This window comes from Carassius gibelio, chromosome B15 (genome assembly GCF_023724105.1).
Source record: "Carassius gibelio isolate Cgi1373 ecotype wild population from Czech Republic chromosome B15, carGib1.2-hapl.c, whole genome shotgun sequence".
Taxonomy (NCBI): domain Eukaryota; kingdom Metazoa; phylum Chordata; class Actinopteri; order Cypriniformes; family Cyprinidae; genus Carassius; species Carassius gibelio.
In genome coordinates this window covers 27,841,355-27,849,025 of record NC_068410.1, presented here as the reverse complement: position 1 = coordinate 27,849,025, position 7,671 = coordinate 27,841,355, and the positions used below count along the sequence as shown (strand labels likewise).

Here is a 7,671-nt window from a genome sequence, read left to right as displayed (position 1 = left end):
TTGTTATATTTCACAATAATATATTATTTTTTATAATAACTGCTTTTTTGTTTTTATTTCTTCATAGTGACAAACTAGAGAGAAAGAATGGTGTTATTGGCATTGTTTGTCTGAAAAGTTTGACATATCAATAAACACTGATATGGAAATTACTACAAATTTTTATGCCTGTGTTTTTTAAATTGTATTTATTTATTTATTTTTATTATTATTTTCCTTTTTTTTCTGTAGTTCAACTGGTAGAGCTAAAAATTGCAAGACTGTAAATACATCTCCAAAAAACACACAAGCGATTAAATGTATACATTTAATACACTATAAATATATAAATATAATATTATTATTTTTATACAGTATATGCAAAAATGTTGAGCTTAAATATTGTACATTAATATTAGGGTAAAGAATGTGTATAATGGGAAATACGAGGCCCTTGTTTGAAAATAAATAACTGTAATCAACAAATCTATTGCTGAATCAGGTTTACCCCACAATGCAAATCCGTCATTTTAGTTTTATATTTAGTGGGTGAAAATAAATTCACCACAAGAACCCGTGAAATAGAGAATAGAACAGCTCTATTCTCATCATTGGCAACAAACTGTTAAGACACATTTTGTAGGTTGTCTTTTCAAAAGCATACCATTATGTAAGTTGGAAGTCATACTTATCTTAGAATTAAGACACCAGAAAATCAACATAAGTGCCCATTTGGAAAGAGCTCAATTTATTTCATAAGATCAAGAGCAACAATACAGTGCTAATAGTAAACAAAGACAACAAATACACATTCTGACACTTCATCACACAAGGCCAATGTGTCATTCAGTAAGACAATGTGTGACAGTGTGCAGTTTATGGTTCCATACAATTCATGCAATTTAAAGAATCATAATATAAAATACCTAATTCATAAATCTCTGTAAAGAATGTTTTTTTTTTTTTTTTGTCCTGCTCAGGAGCTAGACATCATTAATGTGCATGATCATCTTCATTATAATACAGAACAGGATTCATGTTGATCTTTCCTTGATTCATCTCCTTCAGTTGTGCATGAAGTCCATGCAGTCTCTTCTAATGCAGCTTTCTTCCAGCTCTTCATCTAACTGAATTTCATTAATTTGACTAAATGTTCATGTCTTAATCAAAACAACCATGGTGATTATATGTGTTGTTTACAAAATTAAATGGTGTATTTACCAAAAACCATCTCTAGTACAGAATATTCACCATACTTTATTATCCAACACCATACGCAATATTTTACTAGGATGCAGCATAAAGACAGATAAAGTAGCATATTAAGACAAATTATATTCAAGTGAAATAAAAATTGGTTACTTTAAAACCATATTATTTTAATCAGATGAAGAAACCCAGATGAAGGCATGGTGAAATGTCTTGAGCACCAAAGAATCACATCCAGTTTCCTTCTTATCATCAGAGCTCTCCTGGTTTTCTTCAAATCCATGTCTCTATCATGATCTTCTTCAATGTCATAAACAATTTGAAATGGTTATCCAGCACAACAGTACAACTGATGAACAAGTCATGTGACCAATTCAAATCAAATCATTTTATTATCACAATACCATGAATGCAAGTATACAGGTGGTGAAATGCTTTTGTGCAAACTGCAGCATGACAAGTTCTGAATATATTTGCAACACATATACAGTATTAAAAATATAAACTGTATACATAAGAGCTCAATACAGGTAGAAAATATAGTGCAATACTATACTAAACAGAGAGAACAAAATGAAAACAATAAACAGCAATCACTGTATACTGTAGATATACCTCTGCCCACTGCTCCGGGTGTGAGCACAAATTCTGAGTATGGGTCACCATACTTGGCTGAATGTCACGTCACTTTCACTTTCAGTACAGTATGAATTAGTGCAAACAGAATATCAGGCTGCAGAATAATAGTGAGTGAGAGTCCAGTCAGTGTAGCTGATAGAGTGCAGTGCATACAGTATGAGCTGCTGGTGTGTGTGTGTGTGTGTGTGTGTGTGTGTGTGTGTGTGTGTGTGTGTGTGTGTGTGTGTGTGTGTGTGTGTGTGTGTGTGGTGTTACTGGTACGAATTCAGTTCAGTCTGATTGCCTGTGGAAGGAACTTGTCTTGCAGTCTGCTGGTGCTGGTTCTGTGATAATGTCTGTCTGATGGTAACAGTGAGAGCAATCCATGGTTCGTCTGGCTGGAGTCTCTGACGGTCCTCAACAAAAGAAAAACCTTGCGTAGATGTCCTGGAGAGACAAAATCATTGTGTCAATTATATATTATTATTATTTAGAATTGTTGAAATGGACATACCATTGATTCCTGTTGAAGGTTGTTGGAGGTATGGGCTCTCAGTTGTGAAGTTTCTTTTATGGCCGTAACATCTGTGCGGTCACAGAGCTGTTTGGGAATCCAGTCTTCACAGTTTCAGGCTGCAGCGCTGCATTTGGTGACCACTGACTCCTCCATCTCTGGCCTCAGACCCACTTCTCTTTAGTCTGGACTGAAGACAAATGTTCTCAGTACCAGCTTTCCTTCTACTGCAGTCTTTCTGTACAAGTAGACAATAATAAAAGCAGTCATAACAAATCAGTAATGTATTAAAAACTCATACGAAGTTGTACATATGAAGACTTCAGATGCAAAGGCATCTAAGTTCCACCTGAAATTTTCTTCTAAAATTCTTCTTAGAAGAACATTTCATACAGAACTTAAAGGCTTTTGCATCTGAAGTCTTCATATACAACACATCTCGTTCTTCATTTCTCCATCAACTGACTTCATCCTCCTTCAAAAACTATAAGTCCATAAGAAAAATAGTTTGGTGAATACAGGTGCAGGTGTCATGCATTTTCTGCCCAAATTCCAGAAATGATGCCCTGATGATTTGTAAAAGGACTTATAAAAAGATGTATATGTGAAAAATGATAATTGCTGACTTGAATAGAGATCAACATCATATGCTGTACTAATGCATTGCTTGAATACAGACACATCAATGGGAATGAGCACCTTTTCACTCTTTTCTATTTGGGCACAATAGAGCCATGTTCATTCCTCATCCCCAACAGGACTGATGTTGTTTGTGTTTTTGCTCTTCAGCTGTAAAACAAAAATATGTCTATTAACCCCATGTTTAATTACTATTGCTGGTTAAACATATGAATTAAGACAGATATAATTAAGTTAATTCACCAAAAGATTCAGGTTAGAGGATTAAATGAATATTGATTACAATTTTCTACAAACCTTTCTTGGAGAGGGCTGATCATGACAAGAACTTGCTGAGCCTCACTAGTAGACGCTCAGTTGACAAAACTGAAAGAGGCCATCATGCAACCATCCGCTCTGTTTGTACCTTACAAGAGAGAATGTGTGAGTGAGTGGAGAGAGTAAAGGACTAAGATGAAGAGAAACAAGCAAAGGAAGGCAGAATCTTGCGTTTGAGTTTAACAAAATGAGAGGGAAGAAAGCTGTATCTTCAAGCTATATTATTCTCAATTATTTTCTACACTATAACATGCAGCAGGATTCTTGTAAGCAGTTTAAAGACCTCTTCATACCAAGGATGAGTCCGTACTGCAACTATTTAACATTTAATGACACAGAGGAACAACATCAGTGGAATATACTTTCCAGCTGATGAACATTAAACAGCCAATCAAAATGCACATTTAAAAAGCTTGATCATTTAAAGTGGCAGACAACAACGTCGCTGCAGTGTGTATAATAATAAACATAACTTTATCATTGGTTGATGTTGGTGTGGATGCTAAAATAGTTATTGTAGTTACTATTCTTGGTGTGAACAGCCTTAAATGATCTAATTTGGCCAAATTAACTGAAGATCTGATGTGTCACATGACAAGTTACACAGCATTTCTTGACTTGCTTTTAGACAGATGTGTTCAATTAAAATCAACATGGAAATAAAGGCAGACTGTGAGGTGTGGACAGATATCATGTACTGTTAGAACGGGTTAAGACGGTGCTAATAAAGAATACAGTGGACTCAATATAAACTTTAGGATATAACGCTCTGACTACTTACAATGGGCACAGTCTGCATGAGAGCTGAGGCGATGGTCAATGACAGCAGGAGGAAAAGCTGGAGAGTACGCTTGTACAATATCATATGAATTTGCTGGAATTGTTTGAATTATTAATACTTTGACGTAGCACAGGGTTTGTACTGATGGGGTCGTGAGGTATTTAAAAAAGTAAAAAACATAAAATTCTGTGCAAAATGTAACTGCAGTAAAGTTCTGTCGAGGTGCTCAGATCAACACAGACGTACCTCTGGAAATATCTGCCTTAGCAGCTTTTGGTCTTCTCCGTAAACACACAAGATTCATCCCTCTCCACAAACAAGGTTTGACAGGCCCATGATCTTCCTTTTCAGCTGAAATAAAGAAAAAGTAAAAAGTTGTTGTTGCTGTTTTAATACATACATGTTTAGACAGTGTGTTAGAAATGATGTGTGAACAAAATATTTGAAAGGAAGGACTATAAGGAAGGTTATTAACATAAAGTAAGGATAAATCAATTAAAGTAAATCAGTTATAACTACATATCTTCAACATTACCTGTGTCGAACCTTTGAAGGACTTCATCTTCACTGGAAACTTCTTCAAGTTCAGCTTTGAGCTTCGAGTTCAAGTTCCCTGTTAATACAAGAACTGATCAAAATCTGATTCTTAGCTGTGAAAATATACCATGATGAACAAGAGAAAGAAAGAAAGAAAAATATGTGTGACTTATTTATGAATTACAGTTCAGAAAAATAGGAAAGGAAAATGAGAGAGAGAGAGAGAGAGAGAGAAAGAGAGAGAGAGAAAGAGAGAGAGCTTTATAAAGAACTGCTGCACTGAATGTTGTTGTAGGAGCTGGAGATGTATGTGATATGAAGAAACTGCAAAAAAAAAAAAAAAAACAACAACACCTAATTACAATTACATTACAACAAGGTATAAAAGGCATGGCAAATTATGTATTTAATGTGTTACTTAACTAAAGAGTACACAATAAGCACAGTTACTGTGGTAAAACGCATGGTAACGTGTTTATACTACAAATACCAAAGTAAAACTACAGTTATGACGGGAGATACATGATGTTGTGGTTACTGAGGTTTTATAACACGTGACATGGTTCAGCGACATGTTGCTATGGTAAAAACATGGTAAATGCGCGGCTTTTACGTGACCTCTTTCCACCACAGGAGAAATTCAAATGAATATCACAATGAAAACTAACTTTATAAAGCTGCAGAGTTCGATTAAATGATTTGAACGTCAAACTGGTTGAATAGGACAAACAGTGTCTAGCATCGATTTGAAAATAAAAACTCATATTAATTATTCATAAACGATCTACAACTTTAGGAGACGGGAGAAAACCTTACCTGTAAGTTACATGTCTCGAAGACATCTAAAATCCATATCATCAAAATCCACGAACATCTGGGAGAGTTTAAAACAAACAATTCAAAACGCAAATAGCAAACGTTAAAATAAACCCACAATGCATTTAGGCGAAAGTTCATGTATCGTACCTCTTGTTGCCAATAGGGGCGCTAATTTAGAGAACTCTCGTGTGGGTCGTATTTGAGGATAGTGACAAACGACCTATACGGTCGTATGAGTTGGAGGACTTGTTGGTTGAAATGGTGCTTCTGTTCAAATGAAGTGAAATCTAGCCCAAATCTGCTCAAAAGCTTGTTTCTCTGTGAGTTAGATCTGCTTCATTCAATGTTCAGTGCAAATCTTGCCAAACTGAAAGATGCTTATGTCATATGAAATAAAATGTTTTCTACAATGCTATAAGACAGTTTTTAATGTGTTAGAAGTTATATGCACAAAAACTAATGTTAGAGCTTCAATGCTCAAGATTGTCAGTTTACAGGTTTCTGAGTCCAGTAATGTTGAAATAGTGCTTCTGTTCAAATGAAGTGAAATCTAGCCCAAATCTGCTCAAAAGCTTGTTTCTCTGTGAGTTAGAGCTGCTTCATTCAATATTCAGTGCAAATCTTGCCAAACTGAAAGATGCTTATGCCTTATGAAATACAATGTTTTCTGCAATGCTGTGAGACAGTTTTTAATGTGTTAGAAGTTATATGCACAAAAACCCATGTTAGGACTTCAATGATCAAGATTGTCAGTTTACATGTTTCTGAGTCCAGTAATGTTGAAATAGTGCTTCTGTTCAAATGAAGTGAAATCAAGCCCAAATCTGCTCAAAAGCTTTTCTCTCTATTAGAGAAAGCTGTTTCATTCAGTATTCAGTGCAAATCTTGCCAAAACTGAAATATGCTTATGCCTTATGAAATACAATGTTTTCTGCAATGCTGTAAGACAGTTTTTAATGTGTTAGAAGTTATATGCACAAAAACTTATGTTAGGACTTCAATGATCAAGATTGTCAGTTTACAGCTTTCTGAGTCCAGTAATGTTGAAATAGTGCTTCTGTTCAAATGAAGTGAAATCTAGCCCAAAGCTGCTCAAAAGCTTGTCTCTCTAATAGAGAAAGCTGTTTCATTCAATATTCAGTGCAAATCTTGCCAAACTGAAAGATGCTTATGCCTTATGAAATACAATGTTTTCTGCAATGCTGTAAGACAGTTTTTAATGTGTTAGAAGTTATATGCACAAAAACTCATGTTAGGACTTCAATGATCAAGATTGTCAGTTTACATGTTTCTGAGTCCAGTAATGTTGAAATAGTGCTTCTGTTCAAATGAAGTGAAATCATGCCCAAATCTGCTCAAAAGCTTTTGTCTCTGTTAGAGAAAGCTGTTTCATTCAGTATTCAGTACAATGCTTGCCAAACTGAAATATGCTTATGCCTTATGAAATACAATGTTTTCTGCAATGCTGTAAGACAGTTTTGATGTGTTAGAAGTTATATGTACAAAAAACTTATGTTAGGACTTCAATGATCAAGATTGTCAGTTTACAGCTTTCTGAGTCCAGTGATGTTGAAATAGTGCTTCTGTTCAAATGAAGTGAATTCTAGCCCAAATCTGCTCAAAAGCTTGTCTCTCTAATAGAGAAAGTTGTTTCATTCAGTATTCAGTGCAAATCTTGCCAAACTGAAAGGAGTTTATGCCATATGAAATACAATGTTTTCTGCAATGCTGTAAGACAGTTTTTAATGTGTTAGAAGTTATATGCACAAAAACTTATGTTAGGACTTCAATGATCAAGATTGTCAGTTTACAGCTTTCTGAGTCCAGTAATGTTGAAATAGTGCTTCTGTTCAAATGAAGTGAAATCTAGCCCAAATCTGCTCAAAAGCTTGTCTCTCTAATAGAGAAAGCTGTTTCATTCAATATTCAGTGCAAATCTTGCCAAACTGAAAGATGCTTATGCCTTATGAAATACAATGTTTTCTGCAATGCTGTAAGACAGTTTTTAATGTGTTAGAAGTTATATGCACAAAAACGTATGTTAGGACTGCAATGATCAAGATTGTCAGTTTACAGCTTTCTGAGTCCAGTAATGCTGAAATAGTGTTTCTGTTGAAATGAAGTGAAATCAAGCCCAAATCTGCTCAAAAGCTTTTCTCTCTATTAGATAAAGCTGTTTCATTCAATATTCAGTGCAAATCTTGCCAAACTGAAACAAGCTTATGCCTTATGAAGTACAATGTTTTCTGCAATGCTG

The 7,671-nt window shown here is 34.9% G+C and overlaps 1 long non-coding RNA gene across 2 annotated transcripts; it reads right to left on the bottom strand.

Annotated features, from left to right (window-relative positions):
- Positions 1–713: 713 nt before the first annotated feature.
- LOC127972592 (uncharacterized) lies at positions 714–7,101 on the bottom strand. 2 transcript variants are annotated; one of them, XR_008157114.1, is made up of 7 exons: positions 5,412–7,101; positions 4,594–4,919; positions 4,305–4,409; positions 3,257–3,365; positions 3,020–3,109; positions 2,321–2,558; positions 714–2,253 (listed from the first exon to the last, which is right to left on the bottom strand). It is a non-coding gene; the product is annotated as an uncharacterized LOC127972592 (long non-coding RNA). The 2 variants fall into 2 exon arrangements; XR_008157115.1 differs by having other exon boundaries at positions 2,321–2,510.
- Between the last annotated feature and the right edge of the window lie 570 nt (positions 7,102–7,671).